Here is a 20,454-nt window from a genome sequence, read left to right as displayed (position 1 = left end):
CTTTGCAGAGAAGGACTGACCTATGCAAAAAGCCTTGCAGCTTCAGACTCAGAGCAAGCCGTAATTTAGTCCCGACGCTCGCAGACCCCACCTGTCACATGTAACCAAACAAGAACGGTACAAAGCACTGAGCTTCAGAGTCTTTCAGCCGGGCTATAACTCACCCTGCTGGGAAGGCTGCAGAGGGAATTTGTGGAACCGGGTGAGGTGTTCCATTTCATTTATCTTGTCTCACTTGGGATCTGAGATGAATTCAGGATACAGTCACAGACATGCCCGGGATTTCACTGAGTTTATGATGTTGGTTGAAACTTACTTATGCTTTATGGTTCTTAACTTTGACTTTTACTGAACATACACCAGGCATAACACGTGGGAAAGAATGGAGTTGTACAATTACTGTGGAATGCACAACACTGAAAGTATTGTTATTTTTTTTTTTATGCTGAGTGAAATGATTTTTACTTTGGAAAACCTTATGAGCCAGAGCTACAGGTAAACATTCAACCCTAAAAACAATGTTGTTACAGTGGGAATAATTCTTACAGTTTATTCTAAAACTGCCTATAATCAGTTACAGTAGTCTTGAAAACACTTCCCTCACTGGTGTGTGTAGCACGAATCTTGAAAGGTTTTATTAATAAAAACAAAGCTGGAGCCAGGTATTGGGGTGAACGCTGGAAGATCAGAGAATCAGAACAAGCCACAACCACCTCACCTTGCCAATTCCTCAGCTGATCCTGTTTCCTCAGACTGGAAGCCTCTTGAGTCCTCATTCAGAATGAATCTAAGCTGAACTGCTACTAAAAGCCTAAAAGCTTAACCAGGCCAAAAGCTTCTAGTTCCTGGTCCTGACACCTTATTTACCTTTCTGCTTCCTGCCATCACTTCCCGGGTTTAAAGGTGTGAGTCACCATACCTGGCTGTTTCCAGTGTGGCCTTGAATTCACAGAGATCCAGACAGATCTCTGCCTCTGGAATGTTAGGATTAAAGGTGTGTGTACCACAATTTTCTGGCTTCTATATCTAGTGGCTGTTCTGTTCTCTGACCCCAGATAAGTTTATTAGGGTGCATAATATTTTTGGGGAAACACAATATCACCACAGGTGTGTTTGACCAATAGATGAAAACATTCCTTGCTAGAAACCTGTTCGACTGAGCTATAAATTGAGATGCTTCCTATTTTTGTCCATTCAGCTGCCTAAACCCATCATCTCTCTATCTCCTATCTTAAAAACTAAATGTCAGATGTGGTATTAAATTCCAGACTAAACTAATGAATGAATGAAATGACTAAACAGCTACTATTTCTTTGCTTCTTGTGCCTATAACTTTATGTTTTTTAAAGTATTTGCCAATGCTGAAATCAAAAACAGATGGACAGATAGATGATTGACTATCCTTATCATGAGAGAAACGTACATTATTTTACTACCCCTCCATTCATGCTTGCACAGACACTGTGATGTTAATTAGTGGTTTATTTTCTCTGTGGACCTCCTGGTAATTCTTCAACAGGTAATTCTTCGTAAATGTAAGACAATGCTACCTTTGGCATTTGGAGTGCCAGTGTGCCTCACACTGTTTATTTCGTTGTATTTTGCTGAAATGTGTCCCAAGGCTTTCTGTGCCCTCTGTTTCGTTCTTCACATTTAAGAACTGAGGCTTTGTCATTTCATTATAAAAAAGACATTAATACTCCTGATATGTTAAAAAAAAAATCCCAAGCAGCTATTGTCGGGCAAATAGCCATTTTCTGTGCCCTTGATTAATATAGTTTGTGTCTTTTACTATCTATAAGCTGTGTGGTTAGTATGAATGTGCTTCACTTTCTGTGAGAGACACAGTGGTCATTTCTCTAGCCGTTGCTTCTTCTCTCTTGACATTATTATGTGCATGTGATTTCTGCATCTGAGTTAGTCATCTGAAAATCATGAAAAGAATGAGTCTAAGGAAACGCAAATTCCAAGGAAATTAAAAAAGACACAAAAGGGGGAACTTTTGAGAATTGCTTACTCTCGCAACTCTGGGATTACCCTACTTCCTATGCTATATGAGATAATACATGTACTTAATATTTAATTGCTATATATTTGCTGTTAGGTAGACACAATATATCTACTCGTATACCCTTCTTTGATAACACTGAGTTTCAAACTATAATGAAGGTTGTGTTAAAGAGCAAATTATTCCAGTGTTGAACTTGAAAGATGCATGTTTTTTTATTTGATCACTTGGTATCAGCGTAAGAGCTGGTACCACTCACTTGCCATAAACCTTTTCTTCCTAGACTGTATGAATGGCAAATAACAAGATCATATTTATTGTCATGTCTATTTTCTGGTTCCAGTTACACATGTACCACTTTCCCTATGCTTTAAGTTCCTGTCCTCTTAAAGCATCGTGGATCCAGGTCTGCTGCTCCTCACCCAATAGTAAAGGGATGCTTCCAACTCCCCTGGATGGGAAACCGCATCCAGTGGAATAGGAGTGAAAACAGTTTCCATGTTTATTTTATACTCAGCATGGCCACCTAACTGACCCTGTGCCCACTGAGAACTTTAGTGAGCATCTTTCCCAGTCTGTGGAAGAGGATACAGGCATGAAGCTAAGTTAGAGAAAGTGATAGAGATGATGGCCGATGAGAGTCCTGTGGCTATTGTTGAAAGAATATATTTAGGTGTACCTGAAATACCTTCTAGTCACTTCATTTTCAGCCAGTGACTGATAAGTGAATTTTGGCTACTCGAACATATTCAAACCTTAATCCCAAGACTTGCAAAAATGTTACATCACCTGACAAAAGAAACTACAAATGTAATTAAGATAATTGGTTTTCAAATAGAGAGATGATCCTGAATTTTATTTGTAGATTTGACTTCACTACATGAGTCTTTAAAGTAGAGAATTTCTCTGGTTAGGGTGAGAAAATGGAGCAGATGAGATAAAGTAGGGAGAATGTAAGTACATGACAGATTCAAGGCATCCTGCTTGAGATACAGATGCTGCCCATATAAGAACTGGAGGGAAAGGCCTCTAGGATCCAGGGTACCATCTAATTAACTGCTAACAAAATTCAAGGAATCCTGTTTCTGCACTGCAAGGAAGATTCCACCAGGAGAATCAGTGCTCAGCCCTGAGCTGATTGTCCTTCATCTAGAGGCCTGCTGACTACAACCCTGATTTTGACCTTCTGAACCCTGCAGCACAGAAACCATTCTGGACACTGTAGCCTTCTGACCTAGGAAAAGTCCAGGTAATAAACATTAGTTTCTGTTCCTAAGCTTGTCTTTATCTGTTCTAGCCTCAGCAGAAAGCTACAATAGAACTGATTTTTTGGCTCTTCTAAGCAAACATGGTCTCACAATTATAATTTTAGCTCCAATACCTTACAATATTTGAAGAAAACATACTAAATTGTATTTGAGGTATAAAGTAATCAGACCCTTACAGAAAACAGTGGAAATTTTATTATACAATACATACATGTTTTTGGAATGGTTCAGTTGGATTTGTTGGTCTCTTGACAGGAATGGAGACATTTTGAGAATAAGAATATTGACCTCAGTTGGAAATAAGTGAAGTATGCAGAGGGTGGAAATATAAGAATGCATCTGAAGTTTTGATTTTGCTATCAGAGACCTAAAGAAACACTTGGGGTTTTGGGCAAAATGGTCTAGGGTTAGAGACCTTTCCTTTAGGTTAGGGATCTCTCCCCAAGGTTAGGGATCTCTCTCCTAGAACACTTCCCAAACACTGAAGAAAAACAGAGACAAGAGGACAGGTTAAGTGAGTTTTTAATAAAAAAAAAAAATGCAGGGAAATACAGTACCACTTGTGAGAATAGCAAGTCAGGTAGGCCAGGGGGACTTACTGGTTACCCCAGACCTTTGTTCATCATAGTTGTTATTGACTTGGGCATGAGAACTGTAGTCTATCCCCTGTGGCTTGAATTTCTGGTACAACATCTGTGCTCTGTTATTTTGGACCAGCTGCTCATGCACAGTATCTTACCTGATGTCTGAAGTAGGCTCATGGGCAGAAACATTAACTTGCTCATATCAGTGAATCTCTACTTGGCCAGGTCCTATCATAGACATCTGCCTCTTGCTGGGTAGTTGGACTCACGTGTAGTCCAAGGAACAGGATGTGTCATTCGGTAAGTGAAGATGGATAATCACACTTTATTGTTGATAGTTTGCCAGTTGTGATTTTCTAGGTCATGCATTGGACAGTTAACCATATTTTATTGTCATTTGTTTAACTTTAGAGCTAGCTAAGGGTTGTTCTGTGTGGCCCAACCTCAGGAGTTGTGTTTGTGAGAGGCAAGTGCTAACCATATTCAGTGTCTGCTTGCTTCCCTTTTAGCTGTGGGTCACTGGTGAGCTGCCCTATGCTGTTCTATTTTTAATCTTTCAGCAGACTGGAAGTGCTGGCAAATAAGTTATAAACGGCTTGGAATTTTAGCAGGACAGCTCTGGGAGCCCATCCCCCTCCTTTGAAAATCTACCTCCTGTCTCAGTCCCTGAACTGAGCTGACTACCTCAACTCTTGACAACGGAACTTGCTAAGGGGGTGACTAAGCCCATGAACAGGTCAGGGGCAAGTTAATTAAAAAGAACTCACAATGCCTCAGCAGGTGAGAGGCCCAAGGCAAAGGTGAGTGAGGAGGGAATGGGTAGAGCAGAAGAAGATGGAATCTTTCACTTGGGGTGACTTCTGAAGGAAGATTTTAAACACAGAACTCAGGAGTGCCGAGGGAAATTTGACAGATTAGATTTATAACCCAAAGCTGAAATATTTGAGGTGGAGGGGAATCAAGTTATGTCAGGTAAGATTAAAACCAAGTGTAGCCAAGCAGGGAAGATGACTTGGGCCTGAGATCTGTGTTTTCATCTCATTCGCTCACAGTGACATGTTACCCCTATGTGACCACTCTCACCTACTCAGACGTCAGCCCTCCAGGACAAACTAGAATTTCTTCATAAAATCATCACAAAAATAATCTGATAAAAATCAGTGCCTGTTGGCATAGGACCTCAGGCACACAAAGTGCTAGACATGGACAGAGTGTTCTGGGGGCTTGGAGATCATTTCCCAGGAGTTAGCCAAGCCCTTCTGGACAGCATGTAGTGTTGGAGTGACCTAAACCTGCTGAATTAAGCTTTCATTGCACAAAGTATTTCATACCCTAGCCCACTTGGGTCGAGTTCTAGTGTCTTAGAACACCATGACCATGGCAATTCTTATAAGGAAAACATTTAATTGAGGGGGCTCTCTTACAGTTCCAAAGGTTCAGTCCATTGTCATTTTGGTAGGAAGCATGGCAGCTTGCAGGCAGATGTTGCTGGAGGAATAGCCGAGAATCCTACATCTTACAGGCAATAGGAAGTGGACTGACTGTCACGCTGAGAGAAGTTTGAATAAAAGAGACCCCAAAGCCCGCCCCCACAGTGACACACTTCCTCCAGCAAGGCCATCCCTCCTAATAGTGCACTTCCTTTGGGGGCCCTTTTCTTTCAAACCATCACATCTAGTTTGCTTTCGGTTGCTATGATAAAACACTGACCCAAATGAACTTGGGGAGGAAAGGGTTACTAGGAAAGGTTTCACTAGCTGTATTTGAGGGAAGTTAGGCCAGGAACAAAAAGCAGGACCACAGAGGAACACTACTTACAGGCTTCTCTGAAGATTAGTTATAGTTGAAGATTAGTTGGGATAGAAAGTGAATCAGGTACATTTTGGACTTACCAAAATAGGATAGATAATGGAATTATTCTCTCTGGATTTGTCAAATACAAATGGATTAGACATTGTTTAGGTATTTATTGCTTGTATATATGGTATATAGCTACTGTACTTTTATATATAGTTTTTCTTCTATTAGTTACAACTTTTTTTCCAGATTAAGATACATCAGGTTTGACCAGCCAAGACCCCATGAAAGGTCTCCAATGACACCATGGCCCAGATGATCCAATGTTCAGAATGGTTTCAAGGCAACTGGCTCCCACAATACAGCCTCACGGACTACTCCATAATCCTAAAATTTTCTTTGTGTCCCCATAAGATACAGCGCCCCCCTCCAGCAGGAAGTAGTAAGAGAAGCTATGCCCAAATTCCCAAATATACCAAGCTGGCTTTGGAGATGGAATTGGCTCACTCCTTCTCTAAACCCAGACATATTGCTTAAAAAATGGTTAAGAGATTCTTGTGTCCCAAATCAGAAGAGCTCTCTGGTGTGGGACAGAGAAAAACCAATATTTTTGTTTAAATCAGGTTGATTATAAATGTGATCTCTTTCTAAAGAAGAAAAGGGGATATAGTATAGATATGATAGGATAAAAGGATAGGTTAATGAACTTGCTTTTAATGAGCAACAACTTGTTTGAAATGTTTTACATTGCTATGGACTTTAGTTTATTGATACAAATTTAAAGTTAATTTTGTTATACTGTGTGTATATTTCTACTCTTGTTTAAGGTATTATGTTTGTATAGCTCATTTAAAATTGTAATGGATAATTAAGAAATAGATTAATAATTAGTCATCTATGATAATCATACTTGTAGCCATGTTAGTTAAGTCTTCTATGTATACATAGATACATTTTAGATAGATAGGCAATCTTCAAATACTTCAAAGACCTACAGAATATGGCATTTAAAATGTTTTAAAAATTTAGACTTTCTGGACAGTGAGACATGTCTGTTTCTGGCAGCACCGATTTACTTCAGAGAGGAGGATGGGCATTGAAGACACTCCATATGGAGTTAATCTTCTTGACAAAAATAGCCATTTGGGCAAGAAACAGTTCTTGCCTGGACTGCTTGATCGACTGGACATGCAGGACCCATAAGAAGGTAACCACTGAACTTTGCTTGGCAAAATGGTTCTTCGGGTTCCTATTTCGCAAAGGAAACTTCCAGACATTCTACAGGACACTGAGAAAAGTGACTGCACAGAGGAAACTGCCAGACATTCTACAGGACATTGAGAAAAATCACTGAGAGACTCTAGCCCTGTGGGCTGAAGACAGATGCCCCATTATTACAGAGAAACATTAGTGACTATCCAGGCTGCCAGTTGTCTCTGTCTATCCCGCAAGACTTCCCAAAAGTTGCTTGCATCCTTTTCTTATTTCTCAGGTAATAGTTTATCCTTCTGAGGTCTTTGATGTAGTTGAAGACTAGAAATAGTTATAATTTTCCTTAGTTATGATAAAATATAAGTTAGATATGAAAACTTAGACTCACAAATATAAGATAGATGGGATATCTTCTTTAATTTTGCCAAATAGACTAGTTATGATAAATAGACTAGATATTATAACTGTAATTCTTGCTTAATAATTGTTTTGTTATCTGTAATTTTACTATGTGAAAGTTAAAACCTTCCTTTTCGAAAAAAAGAAAAGGGGAAGTGCTGTGGGATATTCTGTATGTCAAATGTGTTGCTCTGATTGGTTAATAAATAAAACACTGATTGGCCAGTAACCAGTCAGGAGGAAGTATAGGCGGGACAAGGAGGAGAAGAGAATTCTGGGAACAGGAAGGCTGAGTCAGGGAGACACTGCCAGCCACTGCCATGACAAGCAATATGTGAAGATGCCGGTAAGCCACAGAGCACATGGGAAGGTATAGATGTATAGAAATGGCTTAATTTAAGATAGAAGAACTAGATAACAAGAAGGCTGCCACGGCTATATAGTTTGTAAATAATATAAGCGTCTGTGTGTTTATTTTATAAGTGGGCTGTCAGACTGCCGGGGCTCAGCAGGACCCAGAGAGGAAACTCCAGCTACACTTCTTTTCTTCTGACAACCTTTCTTATACATCCCAGGCCTATTTGCTCAGGAATGACACCATCCACCATGGACTGGGTACTCCCACTTCAAACACAGTCAAGAAAATGCCCCACAGAAATGCCAACAGGCCAATCTGGTGGAGGCAATTCTTCAGTTGGGACTCCTTCTTCCCAAGTATGTGTGGGTTTGTGTCACATTGACAGAAACTATGACAGGTTGTAAGAACTAATGAACCTATGTGAAGAATGAGGAGACACTTATTACAAAGAAGTCCACAACAATGCTCTAATTCCGTTAAGTGTAAACTCTCTAGCCCTAACAGAAGTTCCTTCTGTGCAGATATACAAGAGAATAGAAAGTGTTCCCTGGATCAAACTCTGTACAGGCCAGTGCCTCTTACCCTGAATTGTTGCTATGAACCAATGACTCAGTTTCTGGAGTGCTGCAATTGCCCATGGAGATCTATTGAGAAGCTTCAGAAGTCATAGAAACTGTATTATCTCTTAAAAGTGCTCCTTTTTCTTCATGTTGTGACCAACAGACTGAGATAAAGGCGCCCTTCTCCAAAAAGGCCTCCCAGGAGAGGACTCGAGGAGAAGGGCTCCTAATGGCACAGGCCCTGTCCAGGAAGGATGTGTGAATTGTGAATCTGTCGAATAGTCATAGTCTCAGAAGCTCTAGCATGTTCTGAGGGGTTGCTTCCTATCATTTGGTATGGTAACTACTACCCAGTAGAGAGCTGCTGTATTCTCTCAGAGCTCTGCTCTGTATAAAGCTAAACCATTATCTATCCTGTCTTATGTAATGAAGCAGAAATTCTCTTATGTGCCATACTCCACCTTCCTCACCCAGCCAGATCCTACACATCCTTCACAAGGGCCTAGGCAGATGAATTGGAATGATGTTCCCCTCTGCACATCATCAGCCAGTCCTCAGATCTAGGCAGGTCTCACACCCAGTTCTCTATTCTAGTCTGGCCCCACTTGCTTGCCTGGCTCCCCACCTCCAGGCTTTTGCCATGGCATTACCACTTCTGCTCCCACCCCCTGCCTCAGTTCTCAACTTACAGGCCTTTCATGGGCAATATTTCAATTTTTCTGCCCAGCCAGACCCTGAACATCTGCTGTAAAATGAGTCAGCCAGATCCTTCCTTAAACATAGCCTCCAGCTCCCACAACTACCTCCAAACTCCAGGCTTAAACTAGCTCACACATGCTGCACAGCCAGCCCCCTGTGTACACCCAATTTCATTCCACATAAGTCATATCCAAACTACAGACCCTAACCAGTCCACTCATCCCTTTTCGGCTCCAACCTGCTTTGTTAATATCAGACACAGAACTAACAAAAGAAGTCCAAATACACTGATCTCTTTGCAAAACACAAAAGATCAAGGCAGTACCGCTGCTTCCAAATTCCTATAAAAATGTTCACCAACGATAATTACTTAGGTGAACCCCAGGGCACAGAATTTAAAAGAACAATCATAAACTTCATCAAAAAATTCAAGGACATTAAATAAGACACAAAGAAACATCTAAATGAACATTAAGTGAATGAATATACTTAAAAAGATTAAATACCTAAGTGATGCCCAAGAAAACACAAACATAAGGCTGATGGAAATGTGGTAATCCAGAATTCAGAAACAGAATTCAATAGAGAGACACAGAAGCATCAAAGAGAACTTAAGCAGACTTGAAGATGCAATTGAAAAACTGGCCAACCCAACTAGAAAACTCCAGGGAAAGCCTTACAAGTAGAGTGAATCCAGCAGATAAAGCTGCAAATCTAAATGAAATAAGCAAAGAATATACATATATATAATATGTTAAATATATAATATTTAATTATATACAAATATATTAAAACACAGGAAAAGAAATTCATGGTAATGGTGAGCACCATGAAAAATACCTAAACCTTCAAATTATAGGAATAGATGAGGGAGATGAATTCCAGGACAATGGCATAGACAAGATCTTAAGCAATATCATAGAAGAAAAACATTTCCAAACGAAGGGAAATTTCCACACATATACAAGAACACCAAGCACCCAACAGGACAGACCAAAAAGAAACTCTCACAACATATTACAGCTTAAACACTAGAATTCACAATAACCTCAAAGAAAATAAAGCATCTAGGAATCAACCCTAAGAAAGAGGTGAAAGACCTCTACACTAAAAACTGTAAATATCTGAATCAAGAAATGGAAATATGTATCATATTCATCACCTAATAGAATTAATATGGTGAAAATGACCATCCTGCCAAAAGCCATTTACAAATTCAATGAAATCCCAATCGAAATCCCCATCTTATCTTCATGTAAATAGATTCTTAAAAGCTTATCATAAAATACATATGAAGCCACACACACACACACACACACACACACACACACAAAACAGCAACAAACAAACAAACAAAAAACATCCCAAATAGCCAAAATGATCTTGAGCAGAAAGGACAACAGTGGAAGGTTTGCCGTTGCCTACCTCAGGCTGTAAGGCAGGGCTACAGTAACAAATACAATAGGGTACCAGTATGAAAATAGAAATGTTAGAGCATTGGAAAAAATCTGAAGACCCAAACATGAATACACATACTTTCAGCCCTTTAATACTTTTCAAAGGTGCCAAAACCATGTGCTGGAGAAAAGGGAGCATCTTCAACAACTGGTGCTGAGATAACTGAATATCTGCATGGAGAAGAATGGAATCAGACCTGTGTTTGTTACCTAGCACGAAAACTAACCCCAAATGGATCGAAGACCTAAAAGTGAAACCTGAAACAGCGAAACTGCCAGAAGAAAACATAGATAGTGTTCCACAAGTACAACTGTAAGAAAGAACTTTTTCAATAGGACCTTAACTGCCCAGTAATTGAAGGCAACAACTAACATAAGTGACCTCATAAAATTAAAAAGGCTTTGCACAGCTGAAGGAACAATTAATTGAATGGAGAGGGAGCAGACAAATGGGAGACAATCTTTACCAGCTATGGATCTGACAGATATCAATACCCAGAATATATATATATATATATATATATATATATATTATATTTATTTATTTATTTTTATTTATTTATATAAAGACCTCTAAAGCACAAAGATTAAAAAAAAAAAAAACAACCAAAAGCCAAAACACCACCACCAACAACAACAACAAAACAAGCAACCTATTCACAGAATGGTCTTTTCAAAAATTCTTCAGCTGATGAATAAATAATGAAAATGTGGTACATACATACACACTATGGAATACTATTCAGCTGTAAAGAAAAATCAAGTCATGAAATTTTCAGGTTAATGGAGAGAATGAGAACAGATCATACTGAATAAGGTAACACAGGCTAAGAAAGACAAACATCCCCTGTTATCTCTCATCTGTTGCTCTTAGCTCCAAATCGTTTAATGTAAGTGTATCACCTGGGGTAACCCCAGAAATCAGGAAAGTAAAAATGGTCATGGGTAGTGGATAGAGATGGGACTAGAAGGGTACAAGTGGTTTGAAGGGGGATGTGAGAAAAATGGGGTGACTTTAATTAGGGAGGGAGGATAAATACAGAATAAGGGGATGTCTTAGGATTTTATTGCTGTGAAAAGACACCACAACCATGGCAACTCTTATAAAGGAAAACCTTAACTGGGCCTGACTGACAGTTCAGAGGTTCAGTCCATTACCGTCATTGTAGGAAGCATGGTGCTGGAGAAGTAGCTGAGAGTTCTGCATTTGATCAGCAGGCAGCAGGAAAGAGGAGGAGCGGCTGGACCTGGCTTGGACATTTGAAACTCTGAAGCCCACTCCTAGTGACACACTTTACTCCAACAAGGTCACACTTCCTAATCCTTTCAAATAATGCCACTCTATATTAGCATATGGGGACCATTTTCATTCAATCTACCATAGGAGAAAAGGATAAATTACAGTAAATATGTGTGGAAAAGTTATAAGGAACCATACTCTTAACCATCCAACTAAGATTATATATAATACATAAAACAATACGTTTTTCATTTATATACATGTTAAATGAAATAAATCAATATTAATTTGTTTATTTCATTTATATTATTTAATTAAGTAAATGAAATAAATAAATATTAAATTCACATATATAATATATGTATATATTTAAGTGAAAAATTACCAACTGGGATGATGATACTACCTTCAAGATCCACAGACTATTCAACAAATATTTTAATACCAGGCATGAAAAGCTCCTTTTTCAGTTGTTGGTCAGGGTTGTCCAGGACTTCCAAAATATTGTAAGTTATTGCTTTTGCCCCAAACTGTTTATCCAATACCAAATGCTTAGCCCTGAAGTCATATACAAACAAGTAACAATATATGAAGTGAATAGGGTGTATATATACATTTAGGTATATACAATTTGTACTTATATGTATATTTACATACGTAGATAACAGTAAAGAAATAAGGCAATGGATTTGAGAGAGAGCAAGAGGGGTGCATGGGGAGGTCTGAGAAAGGAAATTTGTTTTAATTTCAAAAATTAAAAAATGTATTTTTAAAAAGATATTGAAGATTTAACATTCCGTTCAGTGGGAAATGATAGTTTTCTGTCACTATATTGATTAAGTTAGCAATAAATTCCATCTTGGATATATCTTATCCCTTGAAGAAAAGATTAGAGATAGGTGTGGGGTCAGGGGAAGAAGGAAACGGAGAAAACTGACTTCAAGATTCATGAATAATCTTTTTCTTTTCCTTCTTTTTTTCCCAGCTTAGTACTGGTATAACAGCAATTTTTTAAAAAATGATTTTACTATTTTCATGTGGTTATATTCCATCAGACATAGTGTGGGATCAGTAGAAACAGCTAAAACAAAATTCAATTAACGTTTCTATGGTATTAAGTACAAAACTGTCAGATGGGAGAAAGGAACTTCGGTATTTTCCTTGTCTACTAGTATAATATATTGGTAATCATTAGGAAAATATTTTCAAATTCCTTTTCTAATCAACTGCTATGTGTATTTACAGCTTTGAAAAAGGCAAGGCTAAGGCCCTTTTGAGGCTTAAGCTTCCTTCTCTGTGTGGTGAAGAGCATTTTGAAGTCAAGAAACCCAAGACCTTGCCAGACGAGGGATACATCTATGACTCCCATGTCTCAGTCAATACTTTCTTACCAGAGTACCCTTTGCTTTCAGATCTAGCCACCTTTAATTTCATCATCAGAACAAGTCACATTGGGTGACCAAAGTACAAAAGTAGGGAGTAAAGGCTTGTCAGATCATTTGTGGGCTACCTTAGATTTCTCAGTCACCCACATGTGTACAAAAATATGTCCTTTAAATTTTCTCTAATTTAGCTCTTGAAATCATTTCAGTTGATGATGGAATATGGACATTTGTCAATCGAGGCTATCTTCTACATTTTAAAAATGTATTTAAACTTGATCAATTCTGAATATTAAGAGATTTTCCATGGTTTATGTTTAGTGACTTCATTATCTCACTCTTCTTCCTTTTGTGAAAAGTGGACTCAAGTCCTGAAAGGAGAAGATTGTGTCATGTGTGCCCTTGTTCTCAAGGAGGAGGAGACTGCATCTAGTCCCTCTCTAGACCCCCAAATATCAGATGAGAACTAAGTCACTTCTCTTGGTTTCCATTTTCCTAGCATGACTCCCACTATTAAGGTCTAAGATTCACACAAACGTTTGTCTCTGTGTCTCAAAATAATATCCTATAAAAGGCAACATATGAATTTCTTTTCTAGTCACATGACAGAAATATCTGACAGAAGCCACCTAAAGAAAAAAGTGGGTATTTTGACTCACAATTTCAGAGACTTTAGTCCATGGTTGCTTAGCCCATGCATGTGGAAAGATATGACAGAGGGAGAATGCAGCGGACTCTCTTCATTAATTGGCACCTTGCTCATTCTAGGCCTTCGTAAGGTATAGCATCCTTAAGGACTGAGGTATTCACACTCCACAGCACATGTGATGTCTTAGTGTCTGCCTATCCACATGCAACGGTTGTAGATCTGTAGCCCAGGCACAGATTCACCCTACTGTCAAAAAGAGAACAACATGGGACATTCCAAGTGAGACTGTAAGTAGGCAGGTCTAAGAGAACAGCCCAGAGCATCCAGAGGAGGTCCTTGATAATGATCTTCCTTCACCCTGTGTTCTTTGAGAAATTTCTCTTTCCCCCTCAGCAGCCCACTGCTCACTCTACTGAAGCTCACAGATTACTTAGGGCCTAGAAGAATAATATGGCTGCCACCAGGGACTTAATAGATTGTGTAGGTGTTAATAACATGGTAGCAGCATGGTGATGTTCACAAATCAAAATATAAATTATAAATATACATCATATATATGTGTATATATATATACACACACACACTTACATGTTTATGTTACAACTAAACCAATATGAATTACGCATGTGTTTAAAGCAATTACTCTGATCAGAGTCTTTCGTAAATGAAAGTGAAAGTGTAAGTAACATGTGCCCAAAGCTCGGAGTGATTCCTCTGGCTAGTACTTAATTTTGCTGCTGATACTTGGCCCTAGACAGATAATAGAATCTGTTTTTCAGATGTTAGCTACTTCCCTTTCAACAAGGGTTTATGTGTTTGTTTTATAAGAAGCAGATAATATATACTTGTATGAAAATGCCTTTATGAAACCCATCACTACGTACAATGGATATAATAGATGCCCAGTAACAAATGTGCTTTGGGAGCTGTATTCTGTGACAGTTGTACTGTCCCACCTTTGTTGTGTGCAACACCCATAGGCAAAACATAGATTGCAAGCATTGCTGTGTTCCTATGAAAACATTATCAACAGACCTAGGAAACGGGATTTAAGAATTCTTAAATACAGATTCTTAAGCTGAGTTTGAAGGCAATCTTTTCCTGGGTTTTGACCCACTGTTACAAAAATAGATTCAAAATGTATTTGGGGATAAATCGTGCTTTGGATGGGTGTTGGTGAGGGTGTTGCCAGGGTATTAGTTTAGGGAGAAAGACCTTCCCACAGTATGTGCAGCACCATCCAACGGTTGGCCACATTTGAAGAGTTCTGAGGGAGAACCATTGTGAGGCTGGCTGCGCTTACGTCCTCTGTGTAAGAAGGTCTAGCTAACAGCTGCTGTTGCCATCAGACTCCAGCATCTTCAGACTTCCTGTGTGGATTCAGTCTCAGTGACTCTCCAGGAAATGTCTCAGGTTTCAGTGCTGGATTGGCTGGCTGACGCATCCAGACGTCTGGAAGGACAAGGTAGTTCCTGGGTCCTCTATCTTTATGGTATGCAGATGGCCACTTTGACCTATAAGCCAATATAATAAATCACCATTTGCAATATATACACATGTTGATCCTGCTGCTTTAGAAAGCTCTATTTAATTCAATGCCAACTAACAATATTTTTCAGTGGTCAAAGGTAGGGTGCATCTTCCTTTTCTAATCTGTAGGTAACACACCCAACAATCGTCTTCAGTACACAAGATTCAATTGAGTTCTTTTTCAGAACTTACCTAACTTTCTTCTACTCTCTACAGATGAGGACACATTTCTGTTCTTGGCAAACATCTGTGGTCAAAGGCAAATCTGAGACATATGGACCTCTACATGTTGAAGAGGTAACACACGGCTATCGGCAACATGCACTTTCTCTCAGAAACAGGCCAGAGTCCAAACACAACATGCTGTAGTTGAGTCTTGTTTTCAGGTATGGGCTTTTGTAGATGTTTTGAGATGTTTGTCACATAAGAACTTTTCAGAAGAATGTCATTTCCTGTTTCTTCTATGCTCCCATCTGGTGCCTTCTTGACACCAGATATAATTATGTTAACTGTAAGGAAAGAGTTGGGACTTTTTGGTTATTATGCCCCTGGGCTTTGTTCTCCTAGCTATCCCTGCTCTTATTAACATCTCAGTGGGCACACCCACAAGAAACACATTTTTAATGTATCTGTCCAAAAGACATATTAATCTGTAAAGGAAAAAGCAAACAATTGATTATGCTGTTGCAGTGGACTTTCAGTAGGACTGAAACTTGCAAAGAATTGAGAGACACATAAAGGCAACATTTTATTCCTTGGGGACATCAGCACTCTCCACTTGAGGCAACATGAAAAGTTCCCTATTTTCTTCATTGTGATCCAAATTAAAGCAAAGTTTAATTAAAGTTTCATTAAAGAGAGATCTTTTGTAGTCCCGGGTAGCATCTTTTTCTTTGAGCCAAATATGTTTTAGAATGGCACGCTTTCATCTCCAGTTTTTAATGCTGTGCTGAGGGAAGAAAGAGAATAGATACACCATTAATGAGGCATGATGCAGCTCAGGAAGAGCAGAGAGCACCAGGTGTTCTGTCAGTTCTCACCAAGGCTGAACGCTCTCCACTGAGTCACCTAAATGCCCTTCTGAGAGACGGTCTCCTAACGTGCTGCCACCGTGGGACTTCTTCTGGGGTGCTGCCTTTTAACCAGGCTTCCTGTTGCATCCTCCGCCCTTCAGCTGTTGTTCTTGTACATCAACATTTTGATGCCAGTTTTCGTCCCATGTCTCTCTCTTGTTAGCTCCTCCACCACACTCCTCTGGACTGCCACCCTCTTCTGCTGTAAATGACCATACCCTGCTAGTGGCATTTCCCCTTTAAACATCAAACACCTCTTCTCACTGTGAAGGTGTAGCGCATGCGTTCATTCAGTTTTCTCCATGGCCTCTGACAGTACAGCATTACCACCTGAAATGAATTTCAATGTTATTTCTGTAATTTGGAGAGGGACATGTGGTGCACAAATAAATAGGAGGACAACTGGAAAGTACATGATTTCTTAGCCTAGATTCCTTGAAAAACACACTCTGAAGGAACGATGGGCACTCAAGGAGATTGAATAGGAGTTGCCTATGGAAGAGCATTTAGGAGAATATAAGGGAGCCAAAACTGGACAGATCAGCCTTGAATATATAGATGAGGCTGAGACTTCAAATGATCTACAAGGAACTCTTGCACTGAGATGGCTCTTTAGAGATATATCCTCAGCTAACTGGTCAACCAGTGCCAGAAGAGTCATTCTCACAGTCGTGGCTCTTAAGGAAGAACAGTTCCTAGTAATGAACCTGCTACTCAATTAGAATGTCAAATTTAAGGTCCCTCCACTTCCAATAAACATATAACATGGGTTGAATCAGTATTTAATCCAGCTAGGGTCATGTGAACCCCATAGGAAAGAAAGAGGCTGTCCCTCAAGGAAGCTGTAAGAACTAGCTACAGTGTATTTGAAAGGACTAGATTCTGAGTCCTTGATCCCTATGCCAAGTCATGAAATTGGATACAAGAAAATTGATATGAGAACATTCCCTTGAAATAGAGAGGATTTAATATTCTAGGAAAGACCCTGGGAAATGATTGAACTAGCAACTAGAACTACTCCTGAAAGCATGGGGGAAAGATGGCCCTCATCAAGAGTCACTGAAGTGTCAGAATCCTTTTAGTAGCTAGGACAGAAAGGAATTGAAAACCTCAAAGACAGTCATGCTAGAACTGACTCATAAGTCTGGATGGAGTCCCAAGTGATGTTTCATGGAGTGGCCATCATGAATGAGCTTGTCAGAATAGCACAAATGACATTACAAAGCTCAGTGGTGGCTCTTTTCTGTTCTACAAGGCTGACAGGAGGAAAGTCCATCACAGAACAGATAAGAATCCAAAACAGTGTGGCAATGTTTAGATGCAGGGAGCCAGGTACGCATATTGTACAATACAATAATTGTATTGACTGCAAAAGGATCTTGTAGAATATTATAGAGCTGCATTCTTAAAGACAAACTATTGGGTAGATGGTATATTATAACCCAGATTAAATGCTCTGAAAATAGTAGGGATGGATGGTCCAAAGGTCAATGTTTCTTATCTAAATCAAAAATTTCTCATGTAATTTATAACTCAAGCCATTTTTTTTTCATACAATGTCAGAAAAAGATACCTGATATCTTAGCAGCTGAACACTGGAGTTCTCCTTAGTCTTTTTTGAAAGAGACATACCTTATTTTCTCAGTTAACTGTATAGGAAGGAAGTGGAAATCTGCAAAAATATCTATGGATATTAGCATGAGACGTAGGCAGCAAATGTCCACTGGTTTCTTAAGACAAAATAAGGTGTCATCAGTGCTGGAACAAGATAGCTTGAGGTACTTTTGCCAAGCCCCAGGAGTAGAATAATGACACATGCCCTGTGTATCTTGAACAAGGTCGCGACATTTGCAATAGATCCTGGCATGGCATTTGAGAAATCGCTTCTGGCCTGCTACAAGGCTTTATTAGTGACACAGTGCTTGACCGTGGAACATCAAGTGATCACGTACTGAAATAGCAGCTGGTCATCATGAACTGGACAAGGGATATCAAAACGAGGCCTGAACAGAATTTTCAGAGGGCCAGAACAACCTACAGGAAGAGGTAACTAAGGAGAACTGTCTTCGGTGCAGAAAATAGAATAAGTTCAAACTGGCATTCAGCAATTTTTAAAAGAAGAAATATTGTGTTTAGCAGCAAAGCTGAGCATACTCCAGCACCAGGACTGACATGACGTCAAAGTAGCAGGGATGGCTGGGTGACCCAGGGAGCCTCACATGGCTGAGAGCCATGAGGAAGGCGACCATCAAACAAAACAGCCCCACGGCCTCAGACAGGGTGAAGTCCAGAATGGCAGAAAAGAAGAGCTGCTGCTCTAGAGACTGGTTCCTGGCATAGCCAATAACCAAACACCATTCCAGTGCCAGCCCCTGATCCAGGCACACCAACTGCATGCCAATAAACTTCAAAGATCTTGGCTGTTGTATCAATGTCCCGGGAAACAACAGAGGTCTGGAACACCCATCTGGCCACCTGGCGAGGGGAGCTGCTGCAGGAAGTCTATTTAGTTAGGGCCTCTGGTCTGCTTAGGAGGGAGGCAGACACAGGCAGATTAGATCCGGGCTACAGGTGTGGATCAGAACTGGAGAAATAAGCAGTGCCTTGGTGGTCTGCATCTTTCAATCTGGATTCCCCTTCCCCTGCAGCCCCAGCTCAGCCCACAACACTCACCCTACTCAAGATGACAGACTCTGACATTCAACAACTCTTAAATAATTTTATGTACCACACTAATCAAGATAAAATCTGAGTGCCATGGTTCCTCTGCCTAGTGTGTCTGTCAATTGATCTCCCCAGCCTACATTCTGCCTCCCCCTTATTTTGCAGTCTTGACTTTGGCCTCTGCTTAAGCCTTCCTGCCCCTCTAGCACAGTAATGGTGACACCATAACTTAGCCTATTATTCACCACAAATTAATTCTATAAAATGTGTCCCACAAGACTTGGCTAGAAAAAAGGAGTTCCACAAGATCTGACTAGGGATTGTCTATAAAATAAATTCAGAAAAATATTGCATCCTTCTTACAGCTTTATAATTTTTAAATGATACTTGAGATGAATCATGAAGGGTAGATAGCAATTTTCTAAATGAAGAAAATGTCTAAGGACCTTCAAAACAGAGAACAACTTGAAGAAAATCCAGAAGGGTAAAAATATCTCAAGTATCTGGATATTATCTAAGTGCCTGATCATATCAAAATGAGAACTATATGAGTGAACAGAAGGGGAACAATTTTCTAAGGAAAACTATAAACATATTTGGGCAGTTTGGGGCTCTTTTTCTACATCAGTTTAAAGACATAGATGGTTTCTATCCTTGTTGCATAGGAAAGCAATGGGAGGTGGTGTTATCAATACGGTGAGGAATTGGCTGGTACCAGAGTTAGGGAATGGGAGTGGGAGGCAGATAGGGACGGAGGGAGTTAATAGACTGTTCTAATGATTGAAATGAAAGATAATCACAAGGCCTAATGATTAAAAACACAACATAGATCATTTCATACTAAGTGGCATCCTGCCGTCCATCCTTAACGCATCTCCATTTCTGATTCCCTGCTAAGATACAAAAGACAGAGGAAGAGACGCAGTACAATAAAAATCAAAACTAAGAACGAGAAAATCCATTTTCCTGAAGCCTGGGGGCATTTTTACTAACCATGAAACTGTTAGAGACAGGTTAAGGGGGAAAAACAAAAACAAAAACAAAACAAAAAACAGAAAAAATAGTTGCTGACCTGTGTTTGTCTCGTGCAACAGAGCAACCCTTTAATTTCCAGAAACAGGAGGAAGCCCTGTTTTTGTTTGTTAATTTTTTAAATTCCATATAATCTGTATGTCCCCTAGCCTTCCTAAATCTCCAGTAACAATACTAATTAGGAAATCGAGGCTACATCTTTTTCTTTCACTCATTCACTGCAAGATGGGAAAGGCAAAGAGAGATGTGAGAAATGATGACAGACGATAGCAGTGGTTCTCAACATGTGGGTCATGACCCCTTTGGGAGGTGAATGACCCTTTCACAGGAGTCACATATCAGATATCTTAAATATCGAATATTTTCATTATGATCCATAACAGTAACAAAATTATAGTTATGAAGTAGCAATGAAAATAATTTTATGGTTGGGGAGTGTCACCACAACATGAGGCACTGTATTAAAGGGTCAAAGCGCTAGGCAGTGCTGGCGCACGCCTTTAATCCCAGCACTCGGGAGGCAGAGCCAGGTGGATCTCTGT

The 20,454-nt window shown here is 39.6% G+C and overlaps 1 pseudogene; it reads right to left on the bottom strand.

Annotated features, from left to right (window-relative positions):
* Positions 1-18,348: 18,348 nt before the first annotated feature.
* Positions 18,349-18,834, bottom strand: LOC114706084 (annotated as a pseudogene).
* Positions 18,835-20,454: the final 1,620 nt, after the last annotated feature.

This window comes from Peromyscus leucopus, chromosome 19 (assembly GCF_004664715.2).
Source record: "Peromyscus leucopus breed LL Stock chromosome 19, UCI_PerLeu_2.1, whole genome shotgun sequence".
Lineage (NCBI taxonomy): Eukaryota > Metazoa > Chordata > Mammalia > Rodentia > Cricetidae > Peromyscus > Peromyscus leucopus.
This window is presented reverse-complemented; position numbering and strand designations above follow the sequence as displayed.